The sequence below is a fragment of the Schistocerca serialis genome, chromosome 1 (genome assembly GCF_023864345.2).
Source record: "Schistocerca serialis cubense isolate TAMUIC-IGC-003099 chromosome 1, iqSchSeri2.2, whole genome shotgun sequence".
Lineage (NCBI taxonomy): Eukaryota > Metazoa > Arthropoda > Insecta > Orthoptera > Acrididae > Schistocerca > Schistocerca serialis.
The window spans coordinates 426,996,762-427,017,680 of NC_064638.1; the positions used below are offsets into that span (position 1 = coordinate 426,996,762).

Below are 20,919 nucleotides of genomic sequence, written 5' to 3' on the forward strand. Positions count from 1 at the left end.
AAGTGTGGGACCTTGCACGTGTGCTATTAGCGCTGATCGGTGGGACTACACTGGACTATGTGCCAATCGACTGGTTCCTTACGCCTGATATTCAGACCAACCCCCGAAAACGACATAACGCAGTGGTGTGGCTCTTGGGCCACACCATTTTCACGATCTATGACCTTTGCCTCACCGATGCTGTCTCTTTCATGGACTACCTTTGGAGCCAGCATCGCCTGGCGAAATGTGACCGGAAATATACCATTACTTTTGCAAGATTTCTTAAAGTTGCAATGGTTCATGGTTATCAAAAGGTGGTCCAGGCTGAGTAAGGCACCTCGTATAAGAATTGCCTGAGTGTACCCCTGAATCTTTGTCACTCGGACTTTCAAACTACTCTTGACTTAACCATACCCCAGGTTTGATATTGGCCTTCTGGGCATCACTAGAGTAGACTGCTCTATGATACTGATAATATGGAAATTGGTAACATGGAAATTGTGTGAACGTTGTATGAAAAATTATTGGAAAATTGGAAAACACATAATCTATCTTAGGGGATTATTACTTCGTTAATTCTATGGGCTATGGGATTATCTCGCCAGTTTCGTTTGAGTGTGCTACCGTCGCTGTTTTTTTTTTTTTTGCCTTCATCTCTGTCTTTATTTATTTCTTTCTATTTAGTTTTTAACATCATCACTTGCCTCACACCTGCAGAGGGAAGTGTGTTTCTGAGGAGTGTGTCGTCGCCCCCTGAGGCATAGCAGAGTATGCCTCCGCTTTTATTTTCGGTTTATGGCAATAAGTCTTGCTGCTAACAACACCCTGCTTTACGTGCTGCGTCGACACTAGAGGATGGCGGCATTTTTGGAGAGGAAAAGGTAGGGCTATAGGGGAGGTAGGAGGGAAAAAAAGTGTAGTATCTGTTCTTATCAGCTTAATATCTGATACGTCCTGCATTGCACGATCAGAATATTAAACTCATTTTTGGCTTATGACGGAGTGCTAGGGGCTTGCTCCACCTTTGTCGCGGGTTGGCCCGGCATTGCAGTACCGTCGGGATCGGCCCACCTAAAATTAATTAAAACACAGCCTGAAATGGGTTAACATTCTGCAGTGATCAGATATTCCGCTGGTAGCAAAACTTGTCGTAGTTGTTGATGTGCCCAGTAGTTAGTTGCTTACACACCACGATTTCTTTTAATTAATTTAAAATTATCTTAAGAAATTTTTTTTTTTTGGTGTTAGCCAAACCGCACTTGCAGCCGCATTACGCTAGGCTGGTAATTTATGGTGGCACAGGACAGTGCCTTCGGATGCCTCGTTAGCGTCTCTTATGGTCCTATCGCAGATAATTTTAATAATATTTTTTGGAGTTATAACCTTAGCTCCTCGCGAACGTCGTCGTCGTCGTCGCCGCCGCACGCACGCAGAATACGTGGTACACACGCACACACACATATGCAGTAGGCGGTGGACGATGTAAGCACTCGGCTAGGTGTAGCTCGCGCCAGTGTAGCTCGCGCCGGCCTGGCGCTGCTGTGGGGCGGCCTCACATCTTCTCCACTGGCCTGGCAGCTAGCGGCGTCCCCCCAGGGGCTCAGCATTCATTTGCTGGGTACGGGCTTGGCGACCCCGGGGTTCCTGAGCTGGGGACTGGTAAGCGCCACCTGTCCCCCGTCACCGTAAGCTCTGAGTATACTTCAGCGACCACCGTGCGGCGCGGCGGTGGAATGTTGTGTGTCTCAGGGAATGGGGATCTTGGCTTGGCCGTCCGGATCGCGAGGATGGAACAAACCTCTATAAAAAACCCCTCAATCTTCCGGTGTGCTCCGCGCCTATGAGATGCATGGCTGTTGAGGTGGAACAGTCGCAAGCGGGCAACCTCTGGGGCACCTGCCACACCCCAGTTGTATACGGCTTACTCAGGCACGCGGGGCTCTGTCTGAGCGGACCTTTAGTTCCCTAGCTGCTCGTGAGACCGCAATGGACCCTTCGACTTCTACATTTCCCCCTACCAGTGGATTGGGTGGGCCGCTGGTAGGCAAACACACCCCTTCGAAAAAGCGACTTCGTGCTTCGAGTCCTCCAGCTCCTGGTGTTGCTAGAGATTTATCAGACTGTTGTAACAGAGCACATGCTGATAATCAGAATGTGTTTTTGATTATTAAACGAAAGGAGGGTAGCTTTGAGAGGGTTTCTCCCTTTTACATCCACAAGGGTCTTGAAGGAATTGCAGGTACACTGAAATCTGTTAAGCGACTGCGCAATGGTACTCTCTTAGTTGAGACTTCTAGTTCCCGTCAAGTCGCTTCTCTTCGGAAAGCACCCTGTCTCGGAGAGTACGCTATCGAAACCGAGCTCCACTCCACACTCAACTATAGTAAGGGTGTTGTGACATGTAGGGACTTGGCGGATATCTCCACAGACGAGTTGAAATCTGAGTGGGCTGCCGAAGGTATTGTTGATGTGCAGAATATTATGAGGCGAGTCGATGGGGACCTAGTAAAATCCGACTCGTTTATTCTCACGTTCAGTTGCCCGCGACTTCCAGAGCATGTTAAAGCGGGGTTCTTACGTTTGCCAGTACGGCCATATTTCCCCAACCCAATGCGCTGCTTTAAATGTCAGCGCTTTGGGCATACTACATTGGGGTGCAATGGGATAGCCACTTGCGGTAAATGTGGTCAGCCTGCCCATGAAGGAGCTGATTGTTCGTCGCCTGTGAAGTGCGTGAATTGCTCTGGGAGTCACCCTGTCTGGAGCCGGGTCTGCCCCATCTATCTCGACGAACGGAAGATACAGGAGATTAAAACATCTAAGCGCATACCCTATGGTGAGGCCAAGAAGCTCTTTAAGGCCATGCAACCTCCTGTGTTTACTACATCTTTCGCTTCCGTTCTGAAAAAACCGGTACAAATGGCCACTGTTGCTACGCAAACGGAGGTTGCTAGTGTTAGCACTAATACCTGCGTTTGCCAGTGCACTTGTGCTGCTGCGGTTGTTTTGCAACCTGCAGCTCTCCCCGCAACGTCGGACAAGGCCGTGGTTGCTGACATTGGGGTACTTCCTGCCTCTTCCCCTATGGCGCCTTCTGCCCAGGCGAGTAAAGCTCCACCTGTTGACAAGGCTCTGCATTCTAAGCCCCCTAAGACCAAGACGCCGAAGGTGAAGACTTTGCCACCTGCGGAGACTGATCAGGGTCGGTCCGATGACGAGGCCATCGTACTGTCTGACATCTCCCGTGGGTCGTCATCGGAGCTGATGGACATTGATGTCGACCGGGGGCGCTCTTCTCGCCCCAGGAATAAATCTCCGGCCAGTACGGGCTCTCCTCCAAAACACAGAGGCCGGGTGAAAGTTCAGCCACCCTGATCACTGGCTTCCATCTTACAGTGGAACCTGAATGGGTTCAGGACGCATGTGGCCGAACTACAACTCCTTGTACGTGAGTTCCCTTTGTGCTTATGTCTCCAAGAGACACATTTTCGGGCCACTGATGGTCCTTCTTTCCGGGGCTATATCGTCTATCGGAAAGATGATCTGACGGGGGAAAGGGCAAAGGGTGGTGTTGCGGTTTTTGTCCGTGACATGCACCCCTCATCTGAGCTCCCTCTCGTTACAGACTTGCAAGCAGTTGCAGTTGACCTTCTTGTGGGTCGGAGGCTCACAGTCTGTTCACTTTACTTACCTCCTCAGGATGCGATAGACTCTGAGGCTCTCTCAGACCTTATTGGCCAACTTCCCCGCCCCTTTCTTCTTCTGGGGGACTTCAATGCTTATAATGTCTTATGGGGCTCGTCGACTACTTGCCCCAGGGGTCGCATTCTGGAACGCCTCATGGTGTCTGAAGAACTGTGCATCCTCAACTCTGGTGCCCCCACTCATTTCTGTACTGCTTCTGGGTCGTCGTCAGCTATTGACCTTTCCTTTTGCTCTCCAGCACTAGCGGATTCTGCTCTATGGGAGGTTGATGCTGACCTCCATTCTAGTGACCACTTCCCCCTTTGGATTCGCCTCCTGGATGAGGCTATGGCATTTCCGGTACCGCCCCGGTGGCACCTCTGCAGGGCTGACTGGACACTTTTTAGCCACCTGGCCGTTTTGGAACACCGTGACAGCGTCCACGAATGGGTAGACCATGTTACAGCTGTGATCTCCCATGCTGCTGAATTGTCAATCCCCCGGTCATCCGGTCATCCCAAGAGGCGTCCTGTCCCTTGGTGGACCCCTGAGTGCCGCTCAGCCATCCGAGCCCGCCGTGCCGCTCTGCGCCGCTTCAAGTGCCGTCCCACGGCTGACAATCTTGCAACCTTTCGGGTGGCAAGGGCTAAAGCGCGACGCGTGATTAAAGAGAGCAAACGACGGTCATGGCAATCGTTCTTGAACTCCATCTCCCGCTCCACTAGTTCTACGAAAGTATGGGAAGCCATCAGGAGGATTTCCGGGAAACTCGGCCAGCTACCCGTCACGGCCTTGCTGCATCAGGGAAGTCTCCTCACGGCGCCGAGAGACATTGCCCAGACACTGGCCATGCATTTTGCGGAATCTACCGCCACTATTAACTGTGATCCAGATTTCTGCCGCTACCGCACTGCCGTCGAGAGGGGTCACTTGGACTTCCGGTCTCCTAATTCTGAACCCTACAACTGCCCCTTCACAATGTGGGAACTGGATTCGGCGCTGTCTGTGGCTCATGATACTGCGCCTGGTCATGATCAAATCCGGTATAGCATGCTGCGGCACTTGTTACTGCCTTCCAAGGAAGTTCTCCTGAATTGTTTTAATATGATATGGTTATCCGGCACGTACCCTGACTCGTGGAGGGAAGCGATTTTGATACCCCTCCTCAAACCAGGGAAGGACCGAACGCATCCCAGTAGTTATCGAAGTATCGCCTTGACGAGCTGTGTCGGGAAGACGTTGGAACGCATGGTCAATCGTCGCCTGGTTTGGCTGCTCGAGACCAGGCAGCTCCTTAGCCCCTCTCAGTGTGGCTTTCGGAGATGGCGTTCCACTATAGACAACTTGACCCTGCTTGAGGCGGCCATCCAGCAGGCTTTCCTGCGTAACCAGCATTGTCTAGGTGTATTCTTTGACATTCATAAGGCGTATGACACTACTTGGCGCCGCCATATCCTCAATCAACTCCATGAGTGGGGCTTTCGTGGCCGTCTCCCCATCTTCATTCGGTCCTTTCTTTCCCACCGCCTCTTTCGCTATAGGGTTGGTAATGTGCTATCTGATTTGTATGTGCAGGAGAATGGTGTTCCTCAGGGAAGCGTTTTAAGTGTCACCCTCTTTGCCGTCGCCATTAACGGTATCACGTCCACTATCCGGAGTCCTGCCCAATGCTCCTTGTTTGTGGACGATTTTGCAGTTTTCTGTACTTCCTCCAGTCTTGTCACTGCTCGTCGGCAGTTGCAGCTTACGATACAGCGATTAGAGGCATGGACTGTGAAGACGGGTTTTACCTTTTCTGCCGACAAATGTGTGTGTGTTCATTTTAATCGTTCTCGACGTCTTTTTACCTCCCCTGCATTGCGTCTGAGGGACACCATTCTTCCTTTTAGCGACACTGTGCGGTTCCTGGGCCTCACTTTTGATTCCAAACTGTCGTGGTTGCCTCACCTTAAAGACCTCAAGGTGCGGGCCCTGAAGGCACTGAATATTTTGAAGTGTCTGAGCCATCGGTCCTGGGGAGCAGATCGGGCACGTCTGCTGCAGTTTTATAGGGCTTTCGTCCGATCGCGTCTTGACTATGGTTGCACCGTGTATGGGTCAGCAAGGCCTTCGTATCTGAAGATACTTGACGCAGTACACCATGAGGGTATCAGGCTGGCCACTGGTGCCTTCCGTACCAGTCCCATCCCCAGCCTGTGTGCTGAGGCAGGGGAACCGCCGCTCGCCATCCGGCGGCAACTCCTCATGGTGCGTCGGGTGTGTCAATTCCTTGCCTGTCCTACATCCCCTGCGTACCCTACCATTGCCCGACCGCCTCTGGAACGTCTCTTTTCCAGTCGTCCCAGGGCAACGAGACCATTTGGGATTCGTGCCAAGCATTTGCTTGAGTCCCTTGGTGTGGAGCGTGTGGGCCCCCAACGACAAGGTTTTACTCGCCTGCCTCCCTGGTTGCTCCAGAGGCCCAGCGTCCTTTTAGACTTGTCGGAGTACCGGAGGAGCTGCACTCCTGCGTTTGTTTTTACCGCCTTATTTTATGATATTTTAACCCAGCATCCCGACCATGTACCAGTATTTACAGATGGCTCTAAACAGGGGGACTCTGTTGGTTGTGCTGTTGTTTTCCCCGATCGAGTCGTCAAGTTACGGCTTCCTGCGGCGTTTACCATCTTTGATGCCGAATTGTTTGCGATCTTGCGGGCATTGGAGCAGATGAGATGTGTTCCCAGTCGTAAGTTCCTCATCTGTTCTGACTCCCTGAGTGCCCTTCAGACCATGCAACACTTGTACCCAGCGGATACGGTCGTCCAGAACATCCATGATGCCCTACTCCACCTGCAGCGGCAGGGGAAGGAGGTTTCCTTCTGCTGGGTGCCGGGGCACGTGGGTATTAGGGGAAACGAGCTGGCGGATGTGGCTGCCAAAGATGCATGTTCCCTCCCTCACGTTGTTGACTGTGCCGTCCCTCTCCATGCTGTTACCTCCCTCCTGCGTTTTCGCGTTATGCGTCAGTGGGAAGAGGAGTGGCTGGCAGTCGGTGAAAATAAGCTGCGTCTGGTCAAGGCCACCACGCGGCCATGGCGTACGTCCTACCAGTCATGCAGGCGGGATGAAGTTCTCCTCACTCGCCTCCGCATCGGGCACAGTCCCTTCACACATGGTTTTTTACTCCGGCGGGAGGATCCCCCAATCTGCAGTGCTTGTGGCGTCCAGATTACTGTCCGCCACATTTTACTTGACTGTCTTTTATTCTCTGACCAGAGGGCGGTGGTTTCTTTGCCACCGGATTTGCCCTCTATTTTGAAAGACGACGCAACGTCTGTGTTTAAGGTTTTACGGTTTTGTGTCCTGTCCAATTTGTTGCCACGGCTTTTAGGGAGAGGTTTTTAATGTGCTGCTGGATGACTGGCTCACCCAGATTTTAGGTAAGCGGTCCGCCAGTCACGAATACCTCCTTGTTTCCCTTCAGTTTCTGTCCTCCCTTCCTTGTGTTTCCTTTCCTTTTTTAGTGCACACCTTCTCCTCTTGTTTTGCCTCTGTACGTGAGGATTTGGAACTGTGTCAGGTCTGTGTCTTTTCGCTGTTCCCCTTGTTCGCTGTTCGTCTTAGTCCCTTCACTGCATGTGTTCCTGTTTTTATGCGTTTGGGCGCTGATGACCTCGCTGTTTAGCGCCCGTAAACCTCAAACACACACACACACACACGCTAGCGGCGTTCAAATGGGAGTCGCAGTTTACTCCTCGACATGGAGGGTGGTACTGGGCTGTTGACGAGTGCTCTCGTATTTTGTCGTTCCCTCCGGCACTTGCCTTTGCGATGTTTTCGACGGTCGCCTGTTGCCATATCGGCCCGCACCACCATGTGTGACTCCCACATGTGGAGCGTACATGCTGCAAGCATTTAGGCCCTGACACAGCGGTTTTTCATCTCTGGCGGTACTCCGCAAGGATACCGCCCTTCGATTGTGCCATTCCAGCACTAATTGAAGTGCTAGATTTTCCGGCCTGTTAGGAGACCGCTCCTGCAAAATGTGCGAGGAGATATTTGCTGGTTGCGAGCTACCCGCCGATTTTCTAGCTGTACGTATTGCCCTTAATCCAAAGGTCACAGTCGACTGTCGGGCTAGAGACGTACGTCCCATCACCGTTCTTAACACTGTTTATAAGTTGGTGGCACGAAGTGTGGCTTCACGTCTTAAACAGGTAATGAATAAGGTACTTTGTCCCACTCAATCATGTGGCGTTTCGAATCGAACCACCTTCACCGCTGCTTCTATATACCGTGATGCTGTCTTACTCACCCACCGCCGACGCTCGAACCCCGGCTGCAATTGATCCCTAGATTTCGCCGGTGCCTTCGATAGGGTCTCCCATCCTTACCTGCTGGCCGTTATGTCGCGGATGGGTTTCGGGGAGCACTTCATAAGAGTCATCCGGCACTTCTTGGATGGAGCAAATTCCACAATCATTGTGAACGGCTGCAGATCACGACCAATTCCCATCAGACGATCAGTTCGACAAGGGTGTCCCTTGTCAGTGTATTTTATCGCTTTGGACCCCGTGCTGCGTGACATCGGACGAATGGTCGATGGTGTTCCTTTCCCAGGCGTCACCCTCCGCAGTGTGGCATACGCGGATGGTGTAGGTGTGTTTGTAGCAAACGCCAGGGACATCGATTCAGTTCGCCGAGTCCTCCACGTTTATGAACGAGCATCCGGTGCCATGTTAAAAGTCAACAAAATGGTGCTAATCCCACTAGGACCACGATCATTGACCATCGAGCGCCCATGGTTCCGGATTGTAGGGGAACAACGTATCTTGGGTCTTGAGGTGACTGCCTGTCCGCAGCGCATCTTAACACTCACGTGCAGGCGGATTCTCACGCGCATCAGAGGACTTTGCGTGAGTCACACTGATCGACGACTCGACCTCCATCATTGAATAGAACTGATTAATACTTACATCCTATAACGGGCATGGTATGTAGCACAACTCCTTACGCTACCGAAACAAACCAGCAGAGCCATCTCACAAACAGTATATTGCCTGTTGTGGCGGCATGCACTATTCAAAGTTGATGCACAGACTTGTACACTGCCAAAGGTCGATGGTGGCCTTGGACTCATTGACTTTCCCCGCAAATGTGCGGCAATCCTGATTCACCGTATCGCCACTTTGCGTGAGATTGACCCAGGTGGGACAACAGCGGTGCTTTTCGACCGTTATCGCCCACAATCGGCGCGTGAACCAGTATGTTTGACACATATTACATTCTGGATGACGGCAGTCAAGGTCTATTACCTCAATCAAAGTTACGTCCTAACAGTGGCCACCGACAAGGCACGCACATCAAAGCGCCTTTACTAGGCGCTTCGAGAGCCAGCCCACACCACATAAATTGGAGGACAGACGACCATCGGTCATCTGGCACCAAGCTTGGGCTAATATCAACCACCCAGCCCTCCCCACAGAAGTTTCAGCGCTATGGTATCGCGTTGTAAACAATTTAATACCCACTAATCATCGCTTGGCGGCCATCCGCCTATGGCCCTCGGCTGCTTGCGGCCGATGTGGTGACGTAGACACCAGAGAGCATCGTCTCTTATGCCCTCACGTCACAGAAGTGTGGGACCTTGCACGTGTGCTATTAGCGCTGATCGGTGGAACTAAACTGGACTATGTGCCAATCGACTGGTTCCTTACGCCTGATATTCAGACCAACCCCCGAAAACGACATAACGCAGTGGTGTGGCTCTTGGGCCACACCATTTTCACGATCTATGACCTTTGCCTCACAGATGCTGTCTCTTTCATGGACTACCTTTGGAGCCAGCATCGCCTGGCGGAATGTGACCGGAAATATACCATTACTTTTGCAAGATTTCTAAAAGTTGCAATGGTTCATGGTTATCAAAAGGCGGTCCAGGCTGAGTAAGGCACCTCGTATAAGAATTGCCCGAGTGTACCCCTGGATCTTTGTCACTCGGACTTTCAAACTACTCTTGACTTAACCATACCCCAGGTTTGATATTGGCCTTCTGGGCATCACTAGAGTAGACTGCTCTATGATACTGATAATATGGAAATTGGTAACATGGAAATTGTGTGAACGTTGTATGAAAAATTATTGGAAAATTGGAAAACACATAATCTATCTTAGGGGATTATTACTTCGTTAATTCTATGGGCTATGGGATTATCTCGCCAGTTTCGTTTGAGTGTGCTACCGTCGCTGTTTTTTTTTGCCTTCATCTCTGTCTTTATTTATTTCTTTCTATTTAGTTTTTAACTTCATCACTTGCCTCACACCTGCAGAGGGAAGTGTGTTTCTGAGGAGTGTGTCGTCGCCCCCTGAGGCATAGCAGAGTATGCCTCCGCTTTTATTTTCGGTTTATGGCAATAAGTCTTGCTGCTAACAACACCCTGCTTTACGTGCTGCGTCGACACTAGAGGATGGCGGCATTTTTGGAGAGGAAAAGGTAGGGCTATAGGGGAGGTAGGAGGGAAAAAAAGTGTAGTATCAGTTCTTATCAGCTTAATATCTGATACATCCTGCATTGCACGACCAGAATATTAAACTCATTTTTGGCTTATGACGGAGTGCACTAGAGGATGGCGGCATTTTTGGAGAGGAAAAGGTAGGGCTATAGGGGAGGTAGGAGGGAAAAAAAGTGTAGTATCTGCTCTTATCAGCTTAATATCTGATACGTCCTGCATTGCACGACCAGAATATTAAACTAATTTTTGGCTCATGACGGAGTGCTAGGGGCTTGCTCCACCTCTGTCGCGGGTTGGCCCGGCATTGCAGTACCGTCGGGATCGGCCCACCTAAAATTAATTAAAACACAGCCTGAAATGGGTTAACATTCTGCAGTGATCAGATATTCCGCTGGTAGCAAAACTTGTCGTAGTTGTTGATGTGCCCAGTAGTTAGTTGCTTACACACCACGATTTCTTTTAATTAATTTAAAATTATCTTAAGATTTTTTTTTTTTTTTTGGTGTTAGCCAGACCGCACTTGCAGCCGCATTACGCTAGGCTGGTAATTTATGGTGGCACATGACAGTGCCTTCGGATGCCTCGTTAGCGTCTCTTATGGTCCTATCGCAGATAATTTTAATAATATTTTTTGGAGTTATAACCTTAGCTCCTCGCGAACGTCGTCGTCGTCGTCGTCGTCGCCGCCGCACGCACGCAGAATACATGGTACACACGCACACACACATATGCAGTAGGCGGTGGACGATGTAAGGACTCGGCTAGGTGTAGCTCGCGCCAGTATAGCTCGCGCCGGCCTGGCGCTGCTGTGGGGCGGCCTCACGGCTTCTCCACTGGCCTGGCAGCTAGCGGCGTTCAAATGGGAGTCGCAGTTTACTCCTCGACATGGAGGGTGGTACTGGGCTGTTGACGAGTGCTCTCGTATTTTGTCGTTCCCTCCGGCACTTGCCTTTGCGATGTTTTCGACGGTCGCCTGTTGCCATATCGGCCCGCACCACCATGTGTGACTCCCACATGTGGAGCGTACATGCTGCAAGCATTTAGGCCCTGACACTGCGGTTTTTCATCTGTGGCGGTACTCCGCAAGGATACCGCCCTTCGATTGTGCCATTCCAGCACTAATGGAAGTGCTAGATTTTCCGGCCTGTTAGGAGACTGCTCCTGCAAAATGTGCGAGGAGATTTTTGCTGGTTGCGAGCTACCCGCCGATTTTCTAGCTGTACGTATTGCCCTTAATCCAAAGCTCACAGTCGACTGTCGGGCTAGAGACGTACGTCCCATCACCGTTCTTAACACTGTTTATAAGTTGGTGGCACGAAGTGTGGCTTCACGTCTTAAACAGGTAATGAATAAGGTACTTTGTCCCACTCAATCATGTGGCGTTTCGTATCGAACCACCTTCACCGCTGCTTCTATATACCGTGATGCTGTCTTACTCGCAGTACACCATGAGGGTATCAGGCTGGCCACTGGTGCCTTCCGTACCAGTCCCATCCCCAGCCTGTGTGCTGAGGCAGGGGAACCGCCGCTCGCCATCCGGCGGCAACTCCTCATGGTGCGTCGGGTGTGTCAATTCCTTGCCTGTCCTACATCCCCTGCGTACCCTACCGTTGCCCGACCGCCTATGGAACGTCTCTTTTCCAGTCGTCCCAGGGCAACGAGACCATTTGGGATTCGTGCCAAGCATTTGCTTGAGTCCCTTGGTGTGGAGCGTGTGGCCCCCCAAACGACAAGGTTTTACTCGCCTGCCTCCCTGGTTGCTCCAGAGGCCCAGCGTCCTTTTAGACTTGTCGGAGTACCGGAGGAGCTGCACTCCTGCGTTTGTTTTTACCGCCTTATTTTATGATATTTTAAACCAGCATCCCGACCATGTACCAGTATTTACAGATGGCTCTAAACAGGGGGACTCTGTTGGTTGTGCTGTTGTTTTCCCCGATCGAGTCGTCAAGTTACGGCTTCCTGCGGCGTTTACCATCTTTGATGCCGAATTGTTTGCGATCTTGCGGGCATTGGAGCAGATGAGATGTGTTCCCAGTCGTAAGTTCCTCATCTGTTCTGACTCCCTGAGTGCCCTTCAGACCATGCAACACTTGTACCCAGCGGATACGGTCGTCCAGAACATCCATGATGCCCTACTCCACCTGCAGCGGCAGGGGAAGGAGGTTTCCTTCTGCTGGGTGCCGGGGCACGTGGGTATTAGGGGAAACGAGCTGGCGGATGTGGCTGCCAAAGATGCATGTTCCCTCCCTCACGTTGTTGACTGTGCCGTCCCTCTCCATGCTGTTACCTCCCTCCTGCGTTTTCGCGTTATGCGTCAGTGGGAAGAGGAGTGGCTGGCAGTCGGTGAAAATAAGCTGCGTCTGGTCAAGGCCACCACGCGGCCATGGCGTACGTCCGACCAGTCATGCAGGCGGGATGAAGTTCTCCTCACTCGCCTCCGCATCAGGCACAGTCCCTTCACACATGGTTTTTTACTCCGGCGGGAGGATCCCCCAATCTGCAGTGCTTGTGGCGTCCAGATTACTGTCCGCCACATTTTACTTGACTGTCTTTTATTCTCTGACCAGAGGGCGGTGGTTTCTTTGCCACCGGATTTGCCCTCTATTTTGAAAGACGACGCATCGTCTGTGTTTAAGGTTTTACGGTTTTGTGTCCTGTCCAATTTGTTGCCACGGCTTTTAGGGAGAGGTTTTTAATGTGCTGCTGGATGACTGGCTCACCCAGATTTTAGGTAAGAGGTCCGCCAGTCACGAATACCTCCTTGTTTCCCTTCAGTTTCTGTCCTCCCTTCCTTGAGTTTCCTTTCCTTTTTTAGTGCACACCTTCTCCTCTTGCTTTGCCTCTGTACGTGAGGATTTGGAACTGCGTCAGGTCTGTGTCTTTTCGCTGTTCCCCTTGTTCGCTGTTCGTCTTAGTCCCTTCACTGCATGTGTTCCTGTTTTTATGCGTTTGGGCGCTGATGACCTCGCTGTTTAGCGCCCGTAAACCTCAAACACACACACACGCTGTCTTACTCACCCACCGCCGACGCTCGAACCCCGGCTGCAATTGATCCCTAGATTTCGCCGGTGCCTTCGATAGGGTCTCCCATCCTTACCTGCTGGCCGTTATGTCGCGGATGGGTTTCGGGGAGCACTTCATAAGAGTCATCCGGCACTTCTTGGATGGAGCAAATTCCACAATCATTGTGAACGGCTGCAGATCACGACCAATTCCCATCAGACGATCAGTTCGACAAGGGTGTCCCTTGTCAGTGTATTTTATCGCTTTGGACCCCGTGCTGCGTGACATCGGACGAATGGTCGATGGTGTTCCTTTCCCAGGCGTCACCTTCCGCAGTGCGGCATACGCGGATGGTGTAGGTGTGTTTGTAGCAAACGCCAGGGACATCGATTCAGTTCGCCGAGTCCTCCACGTTTATGAACGAGCATCCGGTGCCATGTTAAAAGTCAACAAAATGGTGCTAATCTCACTAGGACCACGATCATTGACCATCGAGCGCCCATGGTTCCGGATTGTAGGGGAACAACGTATCTTGGGTCTTGAGGTGACTGCCTGTCCGCAGCGCATCTTAACACTCACGTGCAGGCGGATTCTCACGCGCATCAGAGGACTTTGCGTGAGTCACACTGATCGACGACTCGACCTCCATCATTGAATCCAACTGATTAATACTTACATCCTATAACGGGCATGGTATGTAGCACAACTCCTTACGCTACCGAAACAAACCAGCAGAGCCATCTCACAAACAGTATATTGCCTGTTGTGGCGGCATGCACTATTCAAAGTTGATGCACAGACTTGTACACTGCCAAAGGTCGATGGTGGCCTTGGACTCATTGACTTTCCCCGCAAATGTGCGGCAATCCTGATTCACCGTATCGCCACTTTGCGTGAGATTGACCCAGGTGGGACAACAGCGGTGCTTTTCGACCGTTATCGCCCACAATCGGCGCGTGAACCAGTATGTTTGACACATATTACATTCCGGATGACGGCAGTCAAGGTCTATTACCTCAATCAAAGTTACGTCCTAACAGTGGCCACCGACAAGGCACGCACATCAAAGCGCCTTTACTAGGCGCTTCGAGAGCCAGCCCACACCACATAAATTGGAGGACAGACGACCATCGGTCATCTGGCACCAAGCTTGGGCTAATATCAACCACCCAGCCCTCCCCACAGAAGTTTCAGCGCTATGGTATCGCGTTGTAAACAATTTAATACCCACTAATCATCGCTTGGCGGCCATCCGCCTATGGCCCTCGGCTGCTTGCGGCCGATGTGGTGACGTAGACACCAGAGAGCATCGTCTCTTATGCCCTCACGTCACAGAAGTGTGGGACCTTGCACGTGTGCTATTAGCGCTGATCGGTGGGACTACACTGGACTATGTGCCAATCGACTGGTTCCTTACCCCTGATATTCAGACCAACCCCCGAAAACGACATAACGCAGTGGTGTTGCTCTTGGGGCACACCATTTTCACGATCTATGACCTTTGCCTCACCGATGCTGTCTCTTTCATGGACTACCTTTGGAGCCAGCATCGCCTGGCGGAATGTGACCGGAAATATACCATTACTTTTGCAAGATTTCTTAAAGTTGCAATGGTTCATGGTTATCAAAAGGGTGGTCCAGGCTGAGTAAGGCACCTCGTATAAGAATTGCCTGAGTGTACCCCTGGATCTTTGTCACTCGGACTTTCAAACTACTCTTGACTTAACCATACCCCAGGTTTGATATTGGCCTTCTGGGCATCACTAGAGTAGACTGCTCTATGATACTGATAATATGGAAATTGGTAACATGGAAATTGTGTGAACGTTGTATGAAAAATTATTGGAAAATTGGAAAACACATAATCTATCTTAGGGGATTATTACTTCGTTAATTCTATGGGCTATGGGATTATCTCGCCAGTTTCGTTTGAGTGTGCTACCGTCGCTGTTTTTTTTTTTTTTTTTGCCTTCATTTCTGTCTTTATTTATTTCTTTCTATTTAGTTTTTAACATCATCACTTGCCTCACACCTGCAGAGGGAAGTGTGTTTCTGAGGAGTGTGTCGTCGCCCCCTGAGGCATAGCAGAGTATGCCTCCGCTTTTATTTTCGGTTTATGGCAATAAGTCTTGCTGCTAACAACACCCTGCTTTACGTGCTGCGTCGACACTAGAGGATGGCGGCATTTTTGGAGAGGAAAAGGTAGGGCTATAGGGGAGGTAGGAGGGAAAAAAAGTGTAGTATCTGTTCTTATCAGCTTAATATCTGATACGTCCTGCATTGCACGACCAGAATATTAAACTCATTTTTGGCTTATGACGGAGTGCTAGGGGCTTGCTCCACCTCTGTCGCGGGTTGGCCCGGCATTGCAGTACCGTCGGGATCGGCCCACCTAAAATTAATTAAAACACAGCCTGAAATGGGTTAACATTCTGCAGTGATCAGATATTCCGCTGGTAGCAAAACTTGTCGTAGTTGTTGATGTGCCCAGTAGTTAGTTACTTACACACCACGATTTCTTTTAATTAATTTAAAATTATCTTAAGAAATTTTTTTTTTTGTGTTAGCCAGACCGCACTTGCAGCCGCATTACGCTAGGCTGGTAATTTATGGTGGCACAGGACAGTGCCTTCGGATGCCTCGTTAGCGTCTCTTATGGTCCTATCGCAGATAATTTTAATAATATTTTTTGGAGTTATAACCGTAGCTCCTCGCGAACGTCGTCGTCGTCGCCGCCGCACACACGCAGAATACGTGGTACACACGCACACACACATATGCAGTAGGCGGTGGACGATGTAAGCACTCGGCTAGGTGTAGCTCGCGCCAGTATAGCTCGCGCCGGCCTGGCGCTGCTGTGGGGCGGCCTCACGGCTTCTCCACTGGCCTGGCAGCTAGCGGCGTTCAATTGGGAGTCGCAGTTTACTCCTCGACATGGAGGGTGGTACTGGGCTGTTGCCGAGTGCTCTCGTATTTTGTCGTTCCCTCCGGCAGTTTGCCTTTGCGATGTTTTCGACGGTCGCCTGTTGCCATATCGGCCCGCACCACCATGTGTGACTCCCACATGTGGAGCGTACATGCTGCAAGCATTTAGGCCCTGACACTGCGGTTTTTCATCTGTGGCGGTACTCCGCAAGGATACCGCCCTTCGATTGTGCCATTCCAGCACTAATTGAAGTGCTAGATTTTCCGGCCTGTTAGGAGACCGCTCCTGCAAAATGTGCGAGGAGATTTTTGCTGGTTGCGAGCTACCCGCCGATTTTCTAGCTGTACGTATTGCCCTTAATCCAAAGGTCACAGTCGACTGTCGGGCTAGAGACGTACGTCCCATCACCGTTCTTAACACTGTTTATAAGTTGGTGGCACGAAGTGTGGCTTCACGTCTTAAACAGGTAATGAATAAGGTACTTTGTCCCACTCAATCATGTGGCGTTTCGAATCGAACCACCTTCACCGCTGCTTCTATATACCGTGATGCTGTCTTACTCACCCACCGCCGACGCTCGAACCCCGGCTGCAATTGATCCTTAGATTTCGCCGGTGCCTTCGATAGGGTCTCCCATCCTTACCTGCTGGCCGTTATGTCGCGGATGGGTTTCGGGGAGCACTTCATAAGAGTCATCCGGCACTTCTTGGATGGAGCAAATTCCACAATCATTGTGAACGGCTGCAGATCACGACCAATTCCCATCAGACGATCAGTTCGACAAGGGTGTCCCTTGTCAGTGTATTTTATCGCTTTGGACCCCGTGCTGCGTGACATCGGACGAATGGTCGATGGTGTTCCTTTCCCAGGCGTCACCTTCCGCAGTGCGGCATACGCGGATGGTGTAGGTGTGTTTGTAGCAAACGCCAGGGACATCGATTCAGTTCGCCGAGTCCTCCACGTTTATGAACGAGCATCCGGTGCCATGTTAAAAGTCAACAAAATGGTGCTAATCCCACTAGGACCACGATCATTGACCATCGAGCACCCATGGTTCCGGATTGTAGGGGAACAACGTATCTTGGGTCTTGAGGTGACTGCCTGTCCGCAGCGCATCTTAACACTCACGTGCAGGCGGATTCTCACGCGCATCAGAGGACTTTGCGTGAGTCACACTGATCGACGACTCGACCTCCATCATTGAATCCAACTGATTAATACTTACATCCTATAACGGGCATGGTATGTAGCACAACTCCTTACGCTACCGAAACAAACCAGCAGAGCCATCTCACAAACAGTATATTGCCTGTTGTGGCGGCATGCACTATTCAAAGTTGATGCACAGACTTGTACACTGCCAAAGGTCGATGGTGGCCTTGGACTCATTGACTTTCCCCGCAAATGTGCGGCAATCCTGATTCACCGTATCGCCACTTTGCGTGAGATTGACCCAGGTGGGCCCGCATCTCGTGGTCGTGCGGTAGCGTTCTCGCTTCCCACGCCCGGGTTCCCGGGTTCGATTCCCGGCGGGGTCAGGGATTTTCTCTGCCTCGTGATGGCTGGGTGTTGTGTGCTGTCCTTAGGTTAGTTAGGTTTAAGTAGTTCTAAGTTCTAGGGGACTGATGACCATAGATGTTAAGTCCCATAGTGCTCAGAGCCATTTGAATTTGACCCAGGTGGGACAACAGCGGTGCTTTTCGACCGTTATCGCCCACAATCGGCGCGTGAACCAGTATGTTTGACACATATTACATTCCGGATGACGGCAGTCAAGGTCTATTACCTCAATCAAAGTTACGTCCTAACAGTGGCCACCGACAAGGCACGCACATCAAAGCGCCTTTACTAGGCGCTTCGAGAGCCAGCCCACACTACATAAATTGGAGGACAGACGACCATCGGTCATCTGGCACCAAGCTTGGGCTAATATCAACCACCCAGCCCTCCCCACAGAAGTTTCAGCGCTATGGTATCGCGTTGTAAACAATTTAATACCCACTAATCATCGCTTGGCGGCCATCCGCCTATGGCCCTCGGCTGCTTGCGGACGATGTGGTGACGTAGACACCAGAGAGCATCGTCTCTTATGCCCTCACGTCACAGAAGTGTGGGACCTTGCACGTGTGCTATTAGCGCTGATCGGTGGGACTACACTGGACTATGTGCCAATCGACTGGTTCCTTACCCCTGATATTCAGACCAACCCCCGAAAACGACATAACGCAGTGGTGTGGCTCTTGGGGCACACCATTTTCACGATCTATGACCTTTGCCTCACCGATGCTGTCTCTTTCATGGACTACCTTTGGAGCCAGCATCGCCTGGCGGAATGTGACCGGAAATATACCTTTACTTTTGCAAGATTTCTTAAAGTTGCAATGGTTCATGGTTATCAAAAGGTGGTCCAGGCTGAGTAAGGCACCTCGTATAAGAATTGCCTGAGTGTACCCCTGGATCTTTGTCACTCGGACTTTCAAACTACTCTTGACTTAACCATACCCCAGGTTTGATATTGGCCTTCTGGGCATCACTAGAGTAGACTGCTCTATGATACTGATAATATGGAAATTGGTAACACGGAAATTGTGTGAACGTTGTATGAAAAATTATTGGAAAATTGGAAAACACATAATCTATCTTAGGGGATTATTACTTCGTTAATTCTATGGGCTATGGGATTATCTCGCCAGTTTCGTTTGAGTGTGCTACCGTCGCTGTTTTTTTCTTTTTTGCCTTCATTTCTGTCTTTATTTATTTCTTTCTATTTAGTTTTTAACATCATCACTTGCCTCACACCTGCAGAGGGAAGTGTGTTTCTGAGGAGTGTGTCGTCGCCCCCTGAGGCATAGCAGAGTATGCCTCCGCTTTTATTTTCGGTTTATGGCAATAAGTCTTGCTGCTAACAACACCCTGCTTTACGTGCTGCGTCGACACTAGAGGATGGCGGCATTTTTGGAGAGGAAAAGGTAGGGCTATAGGGGAGGTAGGAGGGAAAAAAAGTGTAGTATCTGTTCTTATCAGCTTAATATCTGATACGTCCTGCATTGCACGACCAGAATATTAAACTCATTTTTGGCTTATGACGGAGTGCTAGGGGCTTGCTCCACCTCTGTCGCGGGTTGGCCCGGCATTGCAGTACCGTCGGGATCGGCCCACCTAAAATTAATTAAAACACAGCCTGAAATGGGTTAACATTCTGCAGTGATCAGATATTCCGCTGGTAGCAAAACTTGTCGTAGTTGTTGATGTGCCCAGTAGTTAGTTGCTTACACACCACGATTTCTTTTAATTAATTTAAAATTATCTTAAGAATTTTTTTTTTTTTGGTGTTAGCCAGACCGCACTTGCAGCCGCATTACGCTAGGCTGGTAATTTATGGTGGCACAGGACAGTGCCTTCGGATGCCTCGTTAGCGTCTCTTATGGTCCTATCGCAGATAATTTTAATAATATTTTTTGGAGTTATAACCTTAGCTCCTCGCGAACGTCGTCGTCGTCGTCGTCGTCGTCGTCGTCGTCGTCGTCGTCGCCGCCGCACGCACGCAGAATACGTGGTACACACGCACACACACATATGCAGTAGGCGGTGGACGATGTAAGCACTCGGCTAGGTGTAGCTCGCGCCAGTATAGCTCGCGCCGGCCTGGCGCTGCTGTGGGGCGGCCTCACGGCTTCTCCACTGGCCTGGCAGCTAGCGGCGTTCAAATGGGAGTCGCAGTTTACTCCTCGACATGGAGGGTGGTACTGGGCTGTTGACGAGTGCTCTCGTATTTTGTCGTTCCCTCCGGCTCTTGCCTTTGCGATGTTTTCGACGGTCGCCTGTTGCCATATCGGCCCGCACCACCATGTGTGACTCCCACATGTGGAGCGTACATGCTGCAAGCATTTAGGCCCTGACACTGCGGTTTTTCATCTCTGGCGGTACTCCGCAAGGATACCGCCCTTCGATTGTGCCATTCCAGCACTAATTGAAGTGCTAGATTTTCCGGCCTGTTAGGAGACCGCTCCTGCAAAATGTGCGAGGAGATTTTTGCTGGTTGCGAGCTACCCGCCGATTTTCTAGCTGTACGTATTGCCCTTAATCCAAAGGTCACAGTCGACTGTCGGGCTAGAGACGTACGTCCCATCACCGTTCTTAACACTGTTTATAAGTTGGTGGCACGAAGTGTGGCTTCACGTCTTAAACAGGTAATGAATAAGGTACTTTGTCCCACTCAATCATGTGGCGTTTCGAATCGAACCACCTTCACCGCTGCTTCTATATACCGTGATGCTGTCTTACTCACCCACCGCCGACGCTCGAACCCCGGCTGCAATTGATCGCTAGATTTCGCCGGTGCCTTCGATAGGGTCTCCCATCCTTACCTGCTGGCCGTTATGTCGCGGATGGGTTTCGGGGAGCACTTCATAAGAGTCATCCGGCACTTCTTGGATGGAGCAAATTCCACAATCATTGTGAACGGCTGCAGATCACGACCAATTCCCATCAGACGATCAGTTCGACAAGGGTGTCCCTTGTCAGTGTATTTTATCGCTTTGGACCCCGTGCTGCGTGACATCGGACGAATGGTCGATGGTGTTCCTTTCCCAGGCGTCACCTTCCGCAGTGCGGCATACGCAGATGGTGTAGGTGTGTTTGTAGCAAACGCCAGGGACATCGATTCAGTTCGCCGAGTCCTCCACGTTTATGAACGAGCATCCGGTGCCATGTTAAAAGTCAACAAAATGGTGCTAATCCCACTAGGACCACGATCATTGACCATCGAGCGCCCATGGTTCCGGATTGTAGGGGAACAACGTATCTTGGGTCTTGAGGTGACTGCCTGTC

The 20,919-nt window shown here is 50.8% G+C and overlaps 1 non-coding gene and 4 pseudogenes across 1 annotated transcript; all 5 read left to right on the top strand.

Moving 5' to 3' along the window:
- Positions 1–845: 845 nt before the first annotated feature.
- LOC126421949 (U2 spliceosomal RNA) lies at positions 846–1,058 on the top strand (annotated as a pseudogene).
- A 9,065-nt stretch (positions 1,059–10,123) lies between these two features.
- On the top strand, positions 10,124–10,268 carry LOC126424098 (U2 spliceosomal RNA; annotated as a pseudogene).
- A 34-nt stretch (positions 10,269–10,302) lies between these two features.
- Positions 10,303–10,495, top strand: LOC126422823 (U2 spliceosomal RNA). Its single transcript, XR_007576123.1, has one exon. It is a non-coding gene; the product is annotated as a U2 spliceosomal RNA (small nuclear RNA).
- A 4,852-nt stretch (positions 10,496–15,347) lies between these two features.
- Positions 15,348–15,560, top strand: LOC126421484 (U2 spliceosomal RNA; annotated as a pseudogene).
- A 3,480-nt stretch (positions 15,561–19,040) lies between these two features.
- Positions 19,041–19,253, top strand: LOC126421495 (U2 spliceosomal RNA; annotated as a pseudogene).
- The last annotated feature ends 1,666 nt before the right edge of the window (positions 19,254–20,919 follow it).